At 47.9% G+C, this 21237-nt stretch overlaps 1 protein-coding gene across 1 annotated transcript in view; it reads left to right on the forward strand.

Annotated features, from left to right (window-relative positions):
- The window catches only part of MYT1L (myelin transcription factor 1 like), a 435752-nt gene that overhangs the window by 232382 nt on the left and 182133 nt on the right, over positions 1–21237 (forward strand). The window contains exon 4 of the mRNA XM_034659976.1: positions 498–636. The gene's annotated coding sequence lies outside the window, so the exon portion shown is untranslated. The remainder of the gene's footprint in view (positions 1–497; positions 637–21237) is intronic.

Consider the following 21237-nt stretch of genomic DNA (forward strand, 5'->3'; position numbering starts at 1 on the left):
TTTCTACGGAAGGGCTGCGGCTGACGCAGGACTTTTGGGGAGGGGCGAACATAAACACACATGTGGCGGTCTGCTGATGACATGAGCTGCGGCACGTTCAGAGCATACATGCTTCTGTGATTAGCCGCTAAGTCATCCATACTGTCTCCACACTTTATAGACACAATCACAAAACAACTCTCACACTGAATTCTGGAAGAATTTGCTTATGGTTTTGTGTCATTTTCACATCACAAACTGCAGTCTGGTTTTCTAAGGGACTTTTCTGTTGTGAATCATTTATGAAGAAATAGCCGGTTGTGGCAGCTCGTGGTTACGCCCGCTGCCCCCGCCTGTGGCGTGTCCTGCGCCCGCACACTTGGCCTGGTCGTTCTCGCCCCCTCGCTGCAAGGGCATCGCAAGCGAGCAAACCTCCCTGAGAACGATATCCCTTATGTAGAATTTTTCTTTCTTTCTGTATGTCAACCTCATTTCTCTGCCTTTTTCTTCTTCCCTAGAGTGACTACGTCTGGAAGGGGGAAAAAATGTAGTTATCGAGCCCAATCAAGTGTGTCTCTGCGATTATCAGTAACATCCGGTCAAGAAAGGTTCTGCTCGGTCCCACAGACATATGGCTGTCCAAGGAGCCACATAAAGGTAACAGTTCCATGTCATACTTCAGGCTTCACCTGCCAACAAATGCTTTATGTGTTTACCTTGAGAAATCTCACTTGGGAAAAGCATGACGATAGCTTTGAAAATGCAGAGTGGTGGTTTCTTTTAATAAAGACCACAGTGTCCCTTAATTTTAATAAACAAGGTCAATATAAAGTCAGAATTTATAATCCATTACTAACATATACTCAAATAGTCTTCTGTTATTCAACTACAACATTGTCCCCAGAATAATTTCAGAGCCACATTCATAGGCCTGTTCACCCTTTGGCAGTTGTACAGAAACTCCTTGGTGTGAAGCTCTTTAAAATCACACCCGTATTTCCACTATTAGTTCTGTGTGAAGACATTTTATCTTTAAATAAGTTAAGCACGTCTTTACTTAGGGCCTAACTTGCCTTGCCCGCCGCCTTCATAGCTGCCGTCGGTCCCTGTCGATAGACCTCCCTGGGTGCTGTTGCGCACCTTGAGAGACACGCTGTTAGGCTATGGCTAAGTGTCCTTTCTAAGCATTTTTAAAAATTGTGGTAAAATACAAATGACATAAAAGTTACCATTTCACTCATGTTTAAGTATACAGTTTGGTGGTGTGAAATCCATTTCCACAGCTGTGCAGCCATTTGCACGACTCGTCTCCCAAACCGGAAGTCTGCGTCCGTTGAGCGCCGCTCCCAGCCCCTCCCCCCACCCCGGCACCTGCCACCCACTGGGCAGCCCTGTGAATCTGACTGCTGCAGGCACTTTGTTCAAGTGGAATTGTACGGTATCTGTCTTTTTGTGTCTGGCTTACTCCGCAGAGCACAATGCCCTTGAGGTCCAGCCATGGTGTAGCAGACGTCCGAACTTCCTTCCTTTTTAAGACTGAGTGATGTTCCATGGTCAGGATAGACCACAGTTTGTTACTGTTCATCTGTAGATGGCTACGTAGGTTGCTTCCTTCCTCTGGCCATCGTGACCAGTGCTGCTGAGAACATGGTGTGCAAGGACCTGAGTCCCTGCTCTCGGTCTCCGGGGTAGAGACCCAGAAGCGGAGTTGCTGGATCATGTGGTAGTTCTATTTTTAATTCTTTAGGAAACCACCGGACTGCTTTCCACATGGGCTGCGTGGTTTTCCATTCCCACCCACAGTGCACGGGAGCCCCATTTCTCCACATCCTCACCACACCTGTTATTTTCCGTTTCCCAGGCTTTTGGCCGTTTAACAGTAGCCATCTTGATGGATGTGACGTGGTACCTCGCTGTGGTTTTTACTTGCGTCTCCCTGATGATGAGGGATGTTGGGCACCTTCTCCCGTGCTCAGTGCTCATTCGTACGCCCCTTCTGTCCCCTGTGCTCTTGGGTCCTTGCTAAGGAATCAGTGTACAATCCAACGTCATAAAGCCGCTTCTCTAGATAGTCTTCTAAGGATTTTGTAGTTTTAGCTCTTCTGTTTAGGCCTGTGATCCATTTTGAGTTAATTTTTCTATGTGCTGTAAGTTGAAGGTACACCTTCACTCTTTCACATGTAGACAGACCGTTGTTCCAGCACTATTTGTTGAAAAGGCTGTCCTCTCCCCATTGAGTGGTCTTGGTTCCCGTGTCAGCTCATTTGGCCATATATGGGAGAAGTTATTTCTGGGCTCTCTATTCTATTCTATGTGTCTGTCTTTTTGCCAGCATCTGATTTGGTTACTGTAGTTTTGTAGTAAATTTTAATATCAAAAAGTTTGAAACCTCGGATTTGTTCTGCTTTTTTCAAGATTGTTGCCTATTTGGAAGTCCCTTCAGAGTCCATATGGATTGTAGGATGGACCCTGCTATTCCTGCAAAAAACAATATTGGGATTTTGATTGGGATTGCATTGAATCTGTAGACTGCATAGCTAAGTTTCTTAGACAGAAATGGGGGTTTTCATACTTTATAGTAGCAGATTTCCAAATCCCATCCAGGCATGTACCATTGCCTTAAAAAATTCTTTTTTCAAGTTTGAAAAAACATTCAGATTTTTATTATCGGTTTTTGTGGAGGCTGGTCAGGTGAGCAGTGAGCAATTATAGCAGAGTATTAAATACAAAGTTGTCTAAAACTTTCACTGAGGATGAAGATACAATTCTGTTTAATTTATGAAGGTGCAACATTTTGAAGGCTTTCATTCTTTAGCAGTTATTTCATAGGTAGAAAGCCACCAATGTCGTGGAACTTTCTACGTAATCGGCCTCGAAGGTGAGTTTATTTGGCATTCAGGAGTTCTTTGTTCATAATAAGACCATAAAAGACACAGAAACTTAGACATTGTGTGGCGTCATCCCAGACTACAGTATTACTTGGTGTGACTTCCATTCCCTGTGTCAGATTTGATATACTGACATCTCTCAAGGATTGAGCCCCAGCTGAGCACCAGCACTGGGCAAGCTCTGAATTCCTCCCCACATCCGCAGGTCTAAGTGATTATTCTTCCCATTTTAAAGGCCAATAAAAGGGAAGCTTAGAGACCATAGGTGACCATCCTGGGGTGGCCTTATTAAGTGGCCAAGACGGTACTTGGTCTACAAGGAGATAGAAGGGAATTTTGGTAAGAAATCCAGATTTAACATGAATCACTAATTCCAAGTAGCCTTTATGTTCAGTGTTTAACCCAAGCCTGTTTCCAAGCTAATGAAAATACTGAGAAGTTAGCATTAGAGTAGGACATGACAAAGAAATTACTCAAAGGCTTTGTTTACAGCTACACTCTCCTGTCACATGTACCAAGGAACAAATGTGTGTGAATCAAATTTTTCATCAGTTGCTCATTTTTAACTCTGTTGAGTACCTCATTTGTGGTGGGAATTCCTGTAGTCTGTGGAGGTATAAAAATGAATGAGATGTGGTCAATATCCTCAAAGAGTTCAGAAATTGAACAAATATAAGGTGTGGTAAGGTCTGTGAGACCAGACTGCATGGTCCTTCCTCAGAACCAAATGTGTGCCCTGTTTCCTTCTCTACTCCCGAGCCGAGTGCACTTCCCGGCCATGAGCCACTCGGTCACTTCCCATCGCGTCAACAGAGGTCTAGGTGAGATGATTAAGGAGGCGCAGAAGACTTTAACTCTGAGTCGGGAGGCCAAGGATGTCTTTGTAGAGAAGGTGACCCCAGACCTGGGTCTCCAAGATTAGTCCAATAAATGGATAAAGATAGTAACTTTACTACGTCGGGGAAAACACAAAACTCAGGGGCACCTGAGTGGCACAGCGGTTAAGCGTCTGCCTTCGGCTCAGGGCGTGATCCCGGTGTTATGGGATCGAGCCCCACATCAGGCTCCTCCGCTATGAGCCTGTCTTCCTCTCCCACTCCCCCTGCTTGTGTTCCCTCTCTCGTTGGCTGTCTCTATCTCTGTCAAATAAATAAATAAATAAATCTTTAAAAAAAAATACAAAACTCAGATGGGATCAAGGCACAGACACCCGTGAGTTGGCACATCCAGCAGCATATTAGGACAAAGGGCTTCGTTCCTGGTGACTTGAGTTTGGTGTTCATGAAACAAGTCTGTGTGCTGTGCGCTTTCTGTGGTCCACAGGAGAGAGGATGTTACGTGGTGTCTCTCCTCTCCCCTTCAGATGGAGGGTACAGTTGTCCACCCTGAGGATCTCTCTGCCTGCTCTCGACCCCAGAGACGGGTCACTGCTGTCCCCCATCTGCCCACACTTTCTACCTCCAGCTCCCGACATTACTGAAGTCAACCTTCCAGATTCCAGGTTAGCTGCCGCTGTGCAGCTGTTTGAACTGCAGATTCTCGGGGTCGTTCTTTTGTTGATCCTACTCTTTAGATTCCAAGTCAAAGTCAGAAACACCCCAGTGGAAGGGCCCCTGCTGAGCAGCGACTGTCCTGCCTTCTCTGTGACCCCACCACGGTCCTCCACGTGCCGCATTGCCGGTCCGGGCAGCTAGCTTCCTTTATCAGCCCCAGTGAGGAAGGACTTTGGGGCTTGCTCCTATGGGAAAAATAAAAGTGCCATAGAACAAGATTTAGATTTAGGGCACTTTTTTTTGTCCTAGTGTGTCCCAATTAGCCAGCGTGATTGCTGAGCCATGAACACCTGTGGCGTCTCTGCAGCTGGTGCTCTAGGAAATCCAATTTCCTCTGAACTAGAGCCCAAAGAGAAAATCACACTCTGCATCCAATTTCCATGCTAAAGACTTTACTTAAAATAAAATCAATATCTGTTTCCCAAAAAATGTCGTGAATTGTGTTCTGAATGGCGACTATTTTAAAAGAAAAACGTATTGTGCGTCTAGAAGGAGGGATCTGCTGAGATAGTTAGAACTTTATAAATCCGTGGTCTTTGACCCGTTCAAATGGATTTCTTTGAAACAACTAACAAATACCATTAGGTTTCATCCTAGCACTGCCGATGACCATTTGTATGCCTTCAGGCAAATTGTGTTAAATCCTTTTTCTATAGAATAAGGATAAAGGGTTAAATCAAAGGAGATGGTCTACATGAGAACAAGGAAGAGTGCACATGACGACGTGTACCTAGGTACCTACTAAGTACCCGCTGTGTGCAGGCTGGTCTCAGAATGTTCCTCAGCACCCCTCAGTCCTCAGGACAGGCTGTGGAGTGGTTACTGTTCTTATCCATCACTTACGTTAGAGGAAAGTGCTGTGCAGAGGACTTCAGTGGTCCGCTGCAGTTGGTAATGCCACGGGCAGGGTGCACACCTGGGTCGGTGTGTATTTTCACTTTCCAGCCGGCCTTCTTCACCGGGAGCTGTGTCTGCCCTGCCTCCGAAGCCTGTGCAGACATTACCCATCTTCGTTCTCGTGTCTGTTCCACATGTAGTTACAATATATTATCTGTTTGCGTACATTAACGCACTACGTATATATATATGCACACACACGGAGAATTTGCAGAAGTGCTGGGTTGCCACTCAGTCTCTCTGTTTTGCCTCACTGGCACGACACTTAATATAACTCACAATTCCCCACCGTCTGACACGCTTCCCCAGAAAACATCCACAAAGTCTGAGTCATGCTTCCTCAGGACCGTCTCTAACTCATGACATTCTTCCGATTGTTTTCATAGTGATTCATTCGTATCACTTAGATAATTCCCATGACTTCTGTTACTCTGCAGCTTAACAAGATTTGTTAAACGTGGGGTCATAAAATCTTCTGGATAGCGAAGAAATAAATGAAGGTGTTTGAGCTTTGATTTTTCTGAAATTTAGTTTAGGAAACAGGAGAAATTTGCTTTTTTCATGACTTCTTTCAAGGTCATGGACCACTACTCTCTTGGAAAGTAGGATACAAGCTGCTAATACCTGCTTCCCTGCCCCACAGTGTGACAGAAACTGCAAATCATGAAGTTTCTTTCTTCCCAGCAGAGAACAATCACCTTCAGTCAGTGGGCGTTTTGATTGAAGCAAAGTTGGGGAGTAGGTGAGGTCATGTGGGACCGCGGATCACTGAGGGACTCAGATCTAGGGGCAGCCATGCCTCACAAAGGGCTTCAGACACCCGGGTCCACCTGGGGGGACAGGCGATCACCAGACTGGAGCTTCTCCGTGCGCTGGAGGGCTCCGGGGCCATGAAGGGAGGTCAGCCGTATGGGCCACCTTCTGTGTGCACGCACTCCTCGCCCACTGTGTGTGACAAGATCAGGAGGTAGCAACGAGGCCTCATCACCCCACAGGTCCATGACGCCTTGGGGTGACTTGGCTTTTCCACACATGAGCTTCAGAGTTTGAAAGGCCTTTCCTGCCTTTTACCCTGGGGGTAGACTAGGGAGCCTTCCAAAGCCAAAGATGTCCAGAGAGCACAGCATTCATATCCGGGGGACCTCAGGCTGCTACACCAGCTCCTGATCCCGCAAGATTGTTTCATGAGGTTGCGGGGGGGACAATAATGGTGTACTCTACTGTTGTCCCTGACATCACCATTACCAACTGTTTTGAATAATTGACTGTGCATCACAGATTTCTCAAAAAAAACCCAAGGCAGAAACAGCTCTGGAGCAGGTATGGTGCACTAGTATCTGGCTCTGTGTGTAGCCTGTGGCTTGGAGGAGCTTACAGTCCAAGGTCCGACACGCCACAGTTTACACCCGAGAACCACACCTCTCAGCAGGGGCCTTTGCAAACCCCTGTGGAGACTAAAACTATAATCGTCCACTAAAACTCTGCGTCTGGTAAGCAATGCGTGTCCTGAGGCTTGCTGGGAATTTTGTGGTGGTGGTTTAAGTTAAATACCAACTTTGTTTACTCTATTTATATCTCTTCTTTAATAATGCTTTATGTCCTCTCCTTGGTCTTCATTTCTGTTGACAAAAACATTGTGCACCATCTTATTTATAAAGATCTACCATTAATACGTTTGGAGAAGCACATTCTGCTTAAAGAACTAGCAACATCTCCCATCTAGGCGTTTTATAATTTAAACTCTTGTCCGCTGATGTCAACAGTTCCTTCTATATGCAGTCAGCCAAATTTTTGTTATCGTCAAGAAGTAGTGTGTTGAGCTTTTAAATTTCCCTCCAAACGATGGAAACGCGTAACGATTCGCCGTCCCAACTCTGCTACGGTCTACCCGACAGAGGGAGCCGGTGCTTAGTGAGGTGGAGTCCGGCCGCCCCTCCCAGAGGGGGTTCGCCACGTGGCCACGCTCCACAGGAGGTTCTAGAATGGCCACCGGAGGCACTTTTTTCTTTTTTCTTTTTCTTTTTGGGAGGCAATACAATTACCCTCCCATGTGTATCTTCATTAGCCTTGTAGACATATTCTGATTTGACCAGGGTAAGAATCTTGTCAGCCCTTATCTCATTGGTAGGTTTCAGGAACAACTTACAACCAATGTAAAATTCACGGTTGGAAATTAGTTGGTATTTGCTAAACCATAATGAATGACACATTTCAGTCATGAAAGGGGTGTTACGAGATAACATAGAAACTAAATGAATAAACCTCCCCTCATCAAACTCACTTTTACATCAAAAACTTGGGATGTACTGTATGGTGACATAACATAATAAAAAATTATGATAAAAAAATAAAAAATAAAATACGGAAATTTGAGTGCATGCATTATGTCAGTGTTGCCTTAATAAACAAAACAAATAAACAAGAAACAACCCTTTAGAATACAGCAGAAACAGGTGACCTGACAGTGACTTGTTAGCATGATTTAGCAAAAACTATTAGGTGAAAAAGGACCACAGAAATGGGAAGATATTTCAGAGAAGACACAAGCAGCTTTCATAGTAGGAAAGACGCTCAGCCTCGTTAACGCCATAAATTCACATTAGAGCAGTGATGTCACGGCACCACTTCCCTGTCCGCCCGCAGTAGTCACACCGCAGTGCTGGGGAGTCTGACTTACAGTTATTCCCAGTATCACCATCTCAGTGAGGCTTGGAAGGGATGGGCCCTTCATACCAGTGACTCTGCTTCCAGACACTCAGTGTAGGGACAGCCACACGCGTGAGCCACGTTGTGTTCATAAAGCTGCGGCAAATGAGCACGACCTCTGCGGGGGCCCCCGACCAGCTCTGAGACCTGGACCAGCTCTGTGAGCTCTGCAGGCCATGGCTCCCTCTTCTGTATGTCAGGAACCGGACCTGTACCTTGCAGGGTTGTGGTGAGGCCTGAATTAATTAAGTGGCATGTGTCCCATCGTGAGCATTTAGGAGATCGGATATTTTTATGATGCATATTGTGAACTTATTTGTAAGACTGGATTTTGAAAGCAAGTTAGCTGTTCATCCACAGAAGTCTGATTAAATAAATTATGTTGCATTTATGCAATAGAACAGTGTGAATTGATTTTTTAAATGGGGGAGCTGTTATGAACTTAGCTCAACATATATGGTGAAATGAAGAATTGCAGGGCGCAAAACCAAGTGCACAGTGGTACCGCGGGTGTATTTGCAAGCATGTTTACACACAGAGGCTTGTCAGTGCAGGGGAGGGGACACCAGGTCCCACAGAGGAGGCGTTAGACCCCCTGGGGAGGAAGAACGCTGTCCCGTGTTCATGTCCCATGTATTGTTCTTTAAAGTCGTTTACACGTATATCCCCTGAGTGTTCATGAAGAGACCATGTGTGAGCCACTGTGCAGAACCTGCAAAGGGTCCCTAATAGATGCCAGACAGCCGAAGCTGGAGGAGCTGACGAACTCCCACAGGGTTTGGGTGGGTTCCATGAAAGGTTCCAAGTGGACAGGGGTGCCATCATAGGAAAGGGGTGCATCCAGTAATGGCTGTGCCAAACTCAGAGACAGGCTAGGCTCTTGGAAGGAGAAGGTGTCCTGGAGGTCCTGACAATTCAGTAATTTGAGAGTAGTAGAGACACGATGTCCACCAGCAGGAGCAAAGGCACTGTGGCAAGAAGGGGCAGTCTGTCTAATTTCCTATGAGCAGGGGATAGGGAAAGGGGGACCACTGAACTTCTTTACAGCACATCACCTGCTGTCCTAGGAACACACGTGAAACCATGAGAGGAGGGTGGCGGGGAGGGCCATCGCATGCTGCGGGGCTCCCTGTCTGACTCCGCTCGTACCCTGTACCACGAGCAGCCGGGTGGCATGGAAGGCCGTCTTGGCCTTATTCACATCACTTGCAGGCCTGCACTTTGCCGCTGCGCTGCTCTGCAGGGACCCTCCCCCGGCCCCCTGAGGCCACCGCTAGAGCGCTTCGGGCACAATCAGTCACTGCCAAGCGGCCTGCCTGCCAGGAGCTTGCCCTAGACGCTGCAGTACATGCACGGTGATGGAGGAGGCTAATCTCCCGTCATTTCATGGGAGGTTTACGTGCGCAGCTCTCGTTAGCGCTGATGGGAGTGGCTTGCATAAATCTGACGGTCGGGAAGGTGAGCGAGAAAACCATTCTTCTTCTGTTCCTTATCGGTTTTCTTGCTCAGGGCTCCGTTCCTTCCGTGGGGGCTGGCTGGCTTTGCAGTGTTAACCGTGTGCCTTGCACTTCAGCTGCTGGTGTTCTTCATTTACATGGAAATGGGCCGTAAACAGGGTTCTGAACTCACATGTTTAATCACCTCCTACTTGTGCCATCATCTTGCAAGTACAGATATCCAATTAGTGCAGCCGGTCTAACAGACTTCCATGTGTCAATCTTACCTGCTGTGAATGTCACTCTGTTCCGTGGTAACGGGCCTTGCATCCCAAAATAGAGGTGGGGGTAGAGGGTTGGGAACGTTGAGTCCTTGTTGTGAACTGAATTATTTTAAAGTGACGACAGATACCAATCCTTTGTAAAGTGTTGGTCTGTCTATGAAGCTAGGGTTGGGTTTAGGGGGAGGAAGGCTGGACTCAGCCTGGTTGTTCAAGGGCCGTCCCTTCCTCTAGTGTATTAAATGTGGGTCTATTAATAATCTCAAGGCCAGCCTTTGGAGGACAGCTGGAGTCGTTTCTGGAGGATGTCTGAAATCCCGAACACAGGCTTCATTCCACCTTACGTCTGAACGGGGACAGCAGCAGCTCCCAAAGCCTGTCCAGTACTTTTCATCATTATGTATTTCGAGTGTGTGCCCTCTGCCCCTCCCCCGGTAGCACGCTCAGAGCCTCGGGTGCCCGTGCCTGGGAGTCAGGAGACGGCTGGAGGGGGCCTGACTGTGTGCTTCACGGCCCACACACAGCGGCTGATGAAAGTTTCCCGTGAGAACTTCAGGTCCGTCTCTTTCTGGTGGCGAGTCACGAATGTGGTGGACAGCGATAGAAAGCCCTCCTCACTGTGACTTCAAGTGTGTAGTAACTTACAGACGAGTATGGACAGGAGGTGCTCTCTGACCTTCGTCCACACCCGTGTGCACGTGCACGACACGGCGGTACGGAAGAACCCGCATCTGAGTAAGACGGCAGACAAGACACCGTGAGCAGTAACTCGAACACTTTGACCCAGGAGACCAACGCTTGTTAGTTTAACTATGAAAGAAAGACACCTGTCTGAGCTTTTTTCTTCATGACTCCGTTTTTTTAGAGAAAAGGTCTGTTTGATGGTATCAGTCTCTGTTAACCAAGACAAGGAGAATTGTGCCTTCCCCTGTAATCAAATTCTCCTGCGGTCCAACTCTTATATCCCTTTGAATACAGATGGTTTTTAAATTGATAGTCACTTCAATTACAGTGTAAATGATCGGATAGTTCCGTGTGTCCACATTGTGCATCCGTTTGTCCAGCAGATGGAACAGCATTGTCCTAGTGCTGGTGGCGTGACCTTTCAGGCTCACCTTTCAGGACAGGACTCTGGGTGAGGAAGGCAGGAGGAGGACGCAGGGGAGTGAAAGAGGTGTGCTGGTGGCATGACGCTGAGCAGGGAGGGGACCCCCGACCTCTAACAGGAGCAGGGACAGTCCCTCAGTTATTTGGTGATGAGAACAGGGCAGAGTTGTCATGGGAGCTCAGGTAGCATCTTCTTTTTTTTTTTTTTTTAATTTTATTTTATTATATTGTGTTAATCACCATACAGTACATCCCCAGATTTCCGATGTAAAGTTTGATGCTTCATTAGTTGCGTATAACACCCAGTGCACCATGCAATACGTGCCCTCCCTACTACCCATCACCAGGCTATCCCCTTCCCCCACCCCCTCCCCTCTGAAGTCCTCAGTTTGCCTCTCACAGTCCATAGTCTCTCATGTTTCATTCCCCCCTCTGATTACCCCCCTTTTCTTTATCCCTTTCTTCCCCTACCGATCCTCCTAGTTCTTATGTTCCATAGATGAGAGAAATCATATGATAATTGTCTTTCTCTGCTTGACTTATTTCACTTAGCATTATCTCCTCCAGTGCCGTCCATGTTGCAGCAAATGTTGAGAATTCGTTCTTTCTGATAGCTGAGTAATATTCCATTGTATATATGGACCACAGCTTCTTAATCCAGTCATCTGTTGAAGGGCATCTCGGCTCCTTCCATGATTTGGCTATTGTGGACAATGCAGCTATGAACATTGGGGTGCATATGGCCCTTCTCTTTACTACGTCTGTATCTTTGGGGTAAACACCCAGTAGTGCAATGGCTGGGTCATAGGGTAGTTCAATTTTTAACTTTTTAAGGGACCTCCACACTGTTTTCCAGAGTGGCTGTACCAACTTGCATTCCCACCAACAATGTAGGAGGGATCCCCTTTCTCCACATCCTCTCCAACAATTGTTGTTTCTTGCCTTGTCTATCTTTGCCATTCTAACTGGCGTAAGGTGGTATCTCAGTGTGGTTTTGATTTGAATTTCCCTGATGGCTAATGATTTTGAACATTTTTTCATGTGTCTGTTAGCCATTTGTATGTCTTCATTGGAAAAGTGTCTGTTCATATCTTCTGCCCATTTTATGATTTGTTTATTTGTTTCTCGTGTATTGAGTTTGAGAAGTTCTTTGTAGATCTTGGATACCAGTCCTTTATCTGTGGTGTCCTTTGCAAATATATTCTCCCATTCCGTGGGCTGTCTCTTAGTTTTTTTGACTGTTTCCTTGGCTGTGCAGAAGCTCTTTATCCTGATAAAGTCCCATAAGTTCATTTTATCTTTTATTTCTCTTGCCTTTGGAGATGTGTCGTGAAAAAGGTTGCTCTGGCCGATGTCATAGAAGTTGTTGCCTATGTTCTCCTCTAGAATTTTGATGGATTCCTGTCTCACATTGAGGTCTTTCATCCATTTGGAGTTTATTTTTGTGTATGGTGTGAGAGAGTGGTCAAGTTTCATTCTTTTGCATGTAGCTGTCCAATTTTCCCAGCACCATTTATTGAAGAGACTGTCTTTTTTCCACCGGATGTTTTTTCCTGCTTTATCAAAGATTAGTTGCCCAAAGAGCCGAGGGTCCATTTCTGGGTTCTCTATTCTGTTCCATTGGTCCATGTGTCTGTTTTTGTGCCAGTACCATGCTGTCTTTGTGATCACAGCTTTGTAGTACAGCTCGAAATCCGGCATTGTGATGCCCCCAGCTTTGTTTTTCCTTTTCAACAATCTTCTAATCGTGTCTGTCTTCCTGATGAAATAAGAAGTGAGGTCACCCCCAAGCATGAGGAGAGAAGGGACAGGGTGTGGGGGGGAGGGGATGTGGCCAGGAGAAGGGAGAAGGGCTCAGGGCCATGGAGGTTCCTGCCCCACCAGAGACCCCATGAAGCCCCACTGCCTGTGCCCTTCCAGCCACACGCAGCTGGGGGTGCAGAGGGACCAGACCGGGATTAGGCGTTGCCAGGGGTGCGTTAAAAGGAGAGACAGTCAAGGAGGCCTGTGGGGCAGGGAAGGCGGTGCCTGCCCTCTGACCCCTCCGACATGTTTGATGTCCATTGTCCTCAATGTCCAAGCATGAGGGGAGGCAGGGCTGGGTACGTGGTGGAGGCCACGGACCTGTGGTCCGTGGATCACATGGTCAGTGGAACACATCTGCAGGTGTTCAGAGGATGACTGACCAGAACTCCGTGACTGACAAAAGGGAGAGAGCCAGAAAGACCCGAGGTGGGGCCAGAGCGGGCACAGAGCCCACAGCAGGAGAGCGGGAGCTGAAGCTGACCAGAGGCCGGGACGGGGGGACCCACAACATGGTGCACACGGAGTATGCTGAGGCCTCCGGGCTTTGGCGACACTGGGGAGTCTGTGTCCAGGACGAGCTGAGACCCAAGGCTTCAGGGTTTGGGGGAGATGCAGGGAGCACAGAGGCGGAGCAGGAGGACGTGTCCCTTTGGCTGCCATGTGAGGACCACCAAGGTGCTGTGCCCAGAGAACCTGCCGCCACAGACGGGAGACGGGCAGCAGCCTTGCAGAGAACACCCGGGGACGGGATTTGCAGCTGCTGGTCCTAGCCAGAGGGCGCCACAGGGATGGTCTCCAGAAGGAGGTGTGAGAGGTGGGGCAGAATGGAAACAATGGCGGGTGAGGGGCGACCCCAGAGCCTGGGCTCAGTGGACACTGATACTTAAGGGAAACCCACAGAGGCACCGACCTCAGTGCTGGCGGGTGAGGCGCCCATGTTGGGACCCGGGCGGAGCCCAGTGCATAGCCCCGAGACCCTGGACTTCCCCCAGTGGTGATGACGGACAAGAAAATTGCAAGCAATCTCATGGATCCCCATTGCAATTTAGATTAATCGTAGATAATCTATTAGAACAGGGTTCCTAAGAAGATGAGCGAGTAGGTGTGACTGAACGTAATATATATAACATTGCAGTTTGACACAAAAATGATTTCATTGCTTCATAGAACATCATCTGCGTCACACGGCTTATTTTACATCATTTGCCCTGTAAGTGTTCAGAGTTGACACAGAAATGCAGCACTACCCTCATGAAAACAAAACCCGAGCGTGAGACTGGCGTAGTGGAAGGTTATTACTGAGAGACGGGAGCAAAGACAAGCTGCACAGAGGGCTTTCCTTCTGAGCACGTGACTGTTCACCCTGCGATCTCGGCAGGAGTCCACGAACCCCCGTGCTGAGGTCCCGCGTGCGGTGTTCCAGAGCGGGAAGCTCTTGTTGGCGGACCGGCTGCAGGTGACTCAGGTGAAAACCGTGTGAGCTGCAGCGTGCAGGTGCGAGGAGCCCTCGCCTTCTCCCCGGAGGGTCGGTGGGGAGGACACGGTTAGCAGAGGCAGACGGCGCTATCCCGGCCGCTGCCCTGCAGGCTCTCGCCGCGGGGCTGAGCTGTGTGGACGTTTTCTCGTGTTTGGTCAAGGAAGTGTTTTGTGAAAGACCTTGAGTATCTGGAAAACTGAAAGTAATTACAGCATGATCCAAGTTACAGGCAGCTCCGTTAATTTGTCGCGCTGGCAGTCTGGGTGCGGCCGGGAGCAGAGGGCGCAGAGCGGAGGCTCCTCCCGCAGCTGCTCGCAGCCCGCTGGCCGCTCAGCCAGCTTGCCCCAGGGAATCCTCTCGCGCTGGCCATCCTGGCATCCCTGACAAAACCCACGACGGGCACCGCCGTGGCCTGCGTCAACTTCCATTAATGGCAAATTTACACCACATAACTTAACCTTAATTCCTACCTTTCTTCAAAGCTTTAATTAAAAAGACCAGCAACAAAATTACCAATGCAAGAGCAATATGTTTGTATACTCACCTGCTGTGTGAAACCTCAGGTAATTTGCATTTGTAGATAAGCGTATTTTTACAGGCAAACGTGCTTCCAGAGAAGGCAGGGCAGTCGAAATCATGTTCTCCTTCCCCGTGGTTTAGCTGGTTCCTCCTTCTGTCTTATTCCGCTGTCCTGTTTTTCCAAATGCATTGGTTGTGTGCAGAGACGCTCAGCTTCGGTGATGTCACCAGTGCCACAGGAACCAGCCCATCACGAGCACTTTTTGACCTGAAATGGCTAAAATGAAGGTGCGAGAGGACATCTGTACCTCAGAGGAAATGCCTTTACTTCAGAGTTGCAAATACCTACCCCCCAATAGCCAGCCCCCCCGCAAAGGAGTCATTGTTTAGGAACTGACAGAAAATAAAATAATATCAGTATTTTCCCCAAATAAGTATCATACCTTTCTAATTCTTTCTGAAAAGAGGCCAAGGGACTCTGCAAGAATTTGTTTCAAGTCCCTTCCAGAACTTGAAAATGTAAATGACAAGCTCACTTGTAATGAGTTTTCCTGCCTAAACACACAGCTTCACGTTATAAATGCACAGCTCAGCTCGGGGGCAGAGGGACGCCCCAGAGGGCAGCGAAGTGCAGGCACGCTGACCCGGGATGGGCTGCAGGCGGGACCCGCAGGGTTGAAGAGGCTGCCGCAGGGCTTCACCCCTGCCGTTCCTCCATCCAGCCCTCCCATCCCACAGTCCAGCAAGCGCTTGTCCCTGAGGACATGCTGGGTGGATGAGCTGTACGCACTCGTGGGAAGTTGCGACCCAAGGATCCAGCGCACGTGGTCTTTAGTAGCTGGGACAGGTAGTTCCCCGTGCGTGGATCTCTGGTCCCTGAACGTACGGGCGAACGTGGAACCAGGATAAATGAGTGGGACTGGAGGAGTGACACTGGCAGGTGTCACCAGTGTCGTCCATGCACCTGCAGACCGTTCCTCCCTGCGGAGGTGCTGTACAAACTGGTGCACAGCTTTGCTTCTCTCACGCCCTCCTGGCCTGTTTCCCACTCTGTCCTCAGACGTACTAATGATGCTGGCCCCAGTTAGTGCTTCTCAGGCTCCCACACCTACAATTATCCCGCCAGGAAAGCTTTCCTGGCTTTTCCTCACATCCCAAGAGACCAGACAACATCCACACAGTGACTTCCAGACTCGGGAAGAGCACGTGGGTCCCCCTCGGGCCTGTGGAAGCTGGGCTCCAGGCCCAGACACATAGCATTTCTCCTTAGAGCACTTCATGCTCCTGCCCAGGGGTCTCTGTCTCTGATGTTTCCATGGGTGGCGAACCTCACCGAGATCCAAAGTCCTAACCAGTCTTTATCATTCGTCATGCGGTTTCTGAACAATTCACATTTTCTCCCGTTCATAAACTCAATTTTGAGCCTTCCTTCCAATGGTAAACTCTCCGTTCTGTAAATCCGTGCATGGAGATTCCGGCTAATTGATAATGTATTTACTGAGAGTTTGTCCACAGAGCACAGCAAGTCATATGAGGAATTCTCATCAAATAGTCCGTCGTGCGGACGGCACGATGCGTGTGGGAGAGAGTGGTCCGCTGCACTCCACAACCATCATGTGTCAGTCAACATCAGGAAACATGCACCGAGTGCCACATGCGCATTCAAAAGCCCTTACTGGCGACGTTCTGTGTGCTGGTTTCTGTTTTGGGGACTGTGACATAAGGAAGAGTAAGACACTTAAAGCAAGGAGCTTGCACGCTGCAGTCCAGTGTTGGCAGGGACGGCAGGGAGACAACCAGCATCATGATACTTTTGGTCATAAAATCATGTCTGACCCAGACCAGGATGGGTCCGGTGAGACGGAAATGGTGACATCTAAGTCTCAGCTCCCAACTGGGGACAGGCTATCCAAGAGAGGGTAGGGGGAGCGCGGGGGCCAGAGAAGCACGGGACCAGCAGTGACCAGGGAGCTATGAGTCAGTAGGGCTGCTATGTGCTGGGATCAAGCCAGCTGGGCCTCACCCCCAGCCACTGTGCAGGAGGTGTTGGGAGCTTGGGTTTTGCTCTGAAGGCTGTGGGAGCCAACTGGAAAACATGGAGACAGACAGGTAGCACGGTCATGCATGTGACTGATGACCACAGCATGAAAAACTGACCTGAGGGAGATGTGGCTGGTGGCAGGGACAGCAAGAACACATCACAGGAACACAGACAAGTAAGTATGGTGCCTGGACAGGAACAGGCAAATGAAGATACAGAGATTTGGCGTTGACGACCATTGTGGAATCAGGGAAGCAGGCAGGTGATGGAGAGGAAGCAGGAGGAGAGAGGGTCCAAGGGCCTGGCTGCAACCTTAGGTCAGATGGGGACCCTGTTCACTGGAGTGGGAGGCATAGCGGTTGCTCCTGAACGTGGGATATTCATTCTACCAAGTTTCTACAGTGTAAGCGTAGGTTTAAAGGGCATCTTAAAACTCTGCCCATTGAATTCAGTTGTAGCGGGATGATAGGTCTTAACAAGGGGCATGCTTCCTAAAAAGTGAATCTTCGCGCAGGCAGCACTAACATTCCCACAAGAGGTGCCAACACCGTGAAATAACGCCATTCAGTCAGCAAACATGCTCTTAGTCCCGTTGCCTATAAACGTTCCCCGTCTGGATGAGTACACTAAACCCGTGTGCAGTGCAGAGGTCATGAAGACAGAACCCTCCTCTCAAGGGCTTTCTGGTCTACAAGGGAAACAAGACAGTGACACAAAATAATTGCTATGTCAGGCTGTGTACAATCCGTGCTGGGTCTGGGGAGGAGCAGAGCGACTTGGAGGTCCAACCAGTCATTTGTATCACCCGAACCCACTTGTTCTGGGCAAGTGGATCATCACTGTAACGGGACAAAGAGGTCCCCTCGGCCTCACCAGAGCTCTGTGGCCACACTCTGCACCAGGTGCTGGAGCACAGCAGGGACGGGACGTGGTCATCCCGGGATGACACCAACAGACAACGAGTAGACACAGAACACCATTGCAAGTTGCAATAAGTATGTTGTTCAGGGTGCTAATCGGGGGCAGGGAATGATGCCGATGGCGGGTATAGTCTCGGTATGGTGATTTGGAAATGCCTCTCCCGGGATAATAGCAGTTAAGCTGAGGCTTCAGGTGAAGGAGTTTGTGCCAAGAAAGGTGTGAGGAGAGTGTTTCAGGCAGAGGGACTAGCAAAGACCCTGTGACAAAACTGAGATGAGCCTATTGAACTGAACCAAGACACCGTCACTGGAGCTTAGGGGATGCAGGGCAACATGGACTAGAGAGATGGGAAAGGAAGGAGCTGTTTCATCAAAGGGCCTGGTAATCGTCCCAAGGATTCTGACGTTTAAGTGCAACGGGAAACCACTGACAGGTTTCAAACAAGATGGTGCCAGGAACACATTTATATCTTAAGTTTGGCTCCTAAACAGATTATAGACTTGACTGTTAGGGGCTGCCATGGCAATGGGGAGGTGATGTAGCTTGGACTAATTGCACTGATGAAGGAAAATGGTTTGAGCTGTCTTGTGGAGAGGAAGCCATAAGGACTTGCTGACATGGGTGACGAAGAGCAAGGGCGTAATCAAGGACGGCTCCATGTTTCTGACGTGAGCAGCTCAATGGACGAGCTCCCCTCCTGCATGGAGGAGACTCTGGGGACAGAGACTGTGGGTAGAAGTTAGGAGTTCAGTTCTGGACCTATTAAATTTGGGATATCCGTGGGGGCTGGGCATAACACTCAGAGTACATTGAACATCTGAGTTGTGTTGATACCAGCAGTCTCTTCTGAGCTGACCTCCCCTCAGGGCTCGGAGGACTTTGGAAACCAGGGTGCAAGAACTTCCGAAACACTTAATCCTGTTGCATTTTTAAAATAAGAGGTATTTAATGACTTAACCCCAGTCACAAAGGTACTTCAGTGAGAGCCCAGACCAGACCCAGACTCTCACCCTGTGTGTTCCCTGCTTAAGTTCTGGAAATGCACGTGTGTTCCTCTGTCAGAGGCAACCCCCCTCCTTACCACCACGATGTGACTGTAATCTGAAATGCAAATGGGGCACCATGTGGTACCACAGCGTCCTTGGGAGAAACTTCTAAAAAGGGACTGTCCAGGGCACAAAGTCGCACCACCTGGGACTGTTCAATCACCGTGTCCTTGAAACCATGCCGAGTAGGGGACAAAAAGCGGGGACAGTGAATCATCTCCTGGGAGGGTTTGTCTAGCAGATTCCCCCACTATGCCTCATCTCTATTAGAATATAATGACAAACACAATTTCTTTAGCAAGGTGCAATCCTATAATTTTTTTAAAATGCTAATTCGTGATGTCCTCTTCAATCTTGAAACCTGAGGTTCTTTTCCTCTTGATGTCAAAGTGCCTTTGAGGCAGGGGCACCGTGAACACACGGGTGTGGAGCCCTGGAGTCCCGGGCCCGCAGTGCAGCTGCGGCAGAGGGGCCCTGGGAGGGTCCTCCCACCAGCACCCCCCCTGCTGCCGTGCCATGTGACCATGGGGATGCACTTAGTCTCCCGAGTGCTCGGTTTTTCCTAGCAGTTCTGAAATAGGTGATTGACCGGATCCAGGGTGACTCCTGGTCTTGAGAGCCTCTCCCAGACGCTTGGCTTCCGATGTTTGCTTGCTGTTCCGTTTCGGTGTTGGAGCTCCTGTGAAGTCATGAGGACATGGGCCATCGTAAAGGACCAGGGTGTCGTAGAGCTCAGTGATGATGCCAGGCAAAGTCTCTACAGTCGATGGAAAAATAAACTTTCATTTCTAAAGCTAAAGGGCTGTTTTGCTGGAAGTTAGTAGACAGCCTGTTTATTAGAGCTGGTGAAAAAAGGTACATAATTTAAGAACTGAAGTCACACAAATACTTAATACATATTCAGAATATTTAAAAAATAACTATGTCGTCACAATGTGAAATACTAGAAACTAATGCTTTTATCAGCATGTAGTATGAACTTAATCTGATTTAATTTTGAAAAGTGAAAAACAATTAAACCAAGCACACATAAGCACTAAATTGAGCAGTCATCCTGATTAGAAGTCAAAACAGAGACCTGTCTTAAAGTCTATCAAATGTAAAACTAACATGAAACAGAAATCATATTCTATTTCCAGGGAGATTTTTCCGAATTAACAAAACTCTACGTCAGTATACTCCTGAGGAAGCTGCGCCTCTCGGCCCTGCAGAATTTCTGAGGGTGCACGTGCAGCTTACCAAATACGTTCCTAAGAAAGCTAAAAATAAAGTATCTTAAAGACTTACACGTTTTAAAATTATAGGTAAGCAAACTGCTTTCTCTTGTCCGTTTTGTCTCTCTTTAGCATCTATGCTAGCAGCTGTCAAGTAGACATTCGATTCGTGTTTACGGAATAAAACAATACCTGGGTGCGTGAGAGAAGGGGTGATGGGTAAGGATGGAACACTTCGTACACAAAGTGTATATCTGTACACTTCAAAACATGCTAAATGGTACATTAGCCAATTGTTATACCTGGCACTCCACTGGATTATAATTTGTTCTTGTGAACCATTGTCTTACAAGGAAAGAAATGATGAGCTCAAATTATGAAATATGCAAATAAACATGGTGAGGTGTTAGCTAGAACAATTCAATCATGGCGAAGGTGCATGTGGTCATTTTTGTATCATCTCAGACATAAAAATACATATTTGGTCAATATACAGACACAATTGACAAATGCCAACAATTTTCTAAATTACATGCAAATTCTTCAGTTAGCAATTTTGAAGATAATGTTAGATTTCTTTTTAATGAAATAGGACCTGTATTATTTTATGCATACAAACAAAATTCCAATTCAAATCATACCAAGCATGGAAGGCTATTTCAGTGAAGCTATCGTGTGTGTGTGTGTGGACGCAGGCGCGTTTGTGTCAGTCAGTGGTGTAACGTACTAGTCACTTGAGCCTGAAGCAGGAGCGACTGCCTTGTATAATTGTATGTCAGGATGACTTACCCTCTATGTTTGGCATATGTAGAACAGAGTACTTACTCCGAGATATTGAACACCTAGAAGCTCTTTCTTAAACTCCAGAATATTAGTTGGAAAGAACTTTAAGGAGCATCCTTTCTAGTGTTCCATTTTACAGAGAGGGAAACGGAAGCTCCCGGAGGCTTGTTGAAAAACCCATTAATCACCCTCCTGTCAGAGCACTTCCCTGACACTTCAAGCTCTACTTTTCTGGCTCGGCTGCCCCTCTTCCATGTCCCTTGAACACGGGTTAGTGGACGGTTTGGTTCCAGTCTCTCCCATGAGTCTGTGGCACCTGGAAGGTTTAAGGGTTTTGTCCTGCATCCTTGTAGCTGGGCCTGGGCCTGCCACTCATGGGGGATTCCCAGTAAAAACCATGGAACCAAAGAAAGGTTTCCTTAACAAACTCAAGCCTAGGAACCATGTCTCCCGACAGTCTGATCTTTATGTGACAAGAGCAACATTTGCAGCCGCGAAACTCACTCTCACTATATACCAAGTATGTCTTTTTTTCTTTTTAAAGATTTTATTTATTTGAGAGACAGAGAGAGAGCAGAGGCAG

This window comes from Ailuropoda melanoleuca, chromosome 4 (genome assembly GCF_002007445.2).
Source record: "Ailuropoda melanoleuca isolate Jingjing chromosome 4, ASM200744v2, whole genome shotgun sequence".
NCBI lineage: Eukaryota > Metazoa > Chordata > Mammalia > Carnivora > Ursidae > Ailuropoda > Ailuropoda melanoleuca.